We start from the raw sequence: 813 nt of genomic DNA on the forward strand, positions 1-813 counted from the left end.
GAATCTGGTTGCCCAGTAGGCTTTATGTTCCAGTTCCACGGGCAGATGACAGGCCTTGCCATACACAAGTTGGTATGGAGAGGTTCCTATTGGAGTCTTGAATGCTGTTCTGTATGCCCACAGAGCATCATCCAAGCTCTTTGCCCAATCCTTTCTACGGGCAATTACAGTCCGCTATAGGATTCTTTTTAGCTCTCTGTTAGAGACTTCAGCTTGTCCATTTGTCTGTGGATGATATGGGGTTGCCACTTTGTGGCTAATTCCATATCGGACCATAGCAGAGTACAACTATTTATTGCAGAAATGAGTGTCCCCATCACTGATTAGTACTCTAGGAATACCAAACCTGCTGAAGATGTGTTTCTGGAGGAATTTTAGCACGGTCTTAGTATCATTATATTTCTGGAGGAATTTCAGCACGATCTTAGTATCATTAGTGGGTGTAGCAATTGCTTCTACCCATTTAGATACGTAGTCCACTGCCACCAGAATGTGAGTGTTTGAGTATGATGGTGGGAACGGACCCATAAAGTCAATACCCCATACATCAAACAATTCAATCTCTAGGATCCCTTGTTGAGGCATGGTGTATCCATGAGGTAAGTTACCAGCTCTTTGGCAACTGTCACAGTTACACACAAACTCTTGGGCGTCTCTATAGAGAGTGGGCCAGTAGAAGCCACATTGAAGGACCTTAGTGGCTGTTCGCTCACTTCCGAAATGTCCCCCATATTGTGATCCATGGCAATGCCACAGGATCCTTTGTGCTTCCTCTCTAGGTACACATCTGCGGATTATTCCGTCTGCACATCT

At 45.0% G+C, this 813-nt stretch overlaps 1 pseudogene; it reads right to left on the reverse strand.

Moving 5' to 3' along the window:
* LOC107490300 (uncharacterized) overlaps positions 1-813 on the reverse strand; it is a 140,260-nt pseudogene that overhangs the window by 133,136 nt on the left and 6,311 nt on the right.

Source organism: Arachis duranensis, chromosome 1 (assembly GCF_000817695.3).
Source record: "Arachis duranensis cultivar V14167 chromosome 1, aradu.V14167.gnm2.J7QH, whole genome shotgun sequence".
Lineage (NCBI taxonomy): Eukaryota > Viridiplantae > Streptophyta > Magnoliopsida > Fabales > Fabaceae > Arachis > Arachis duranensis.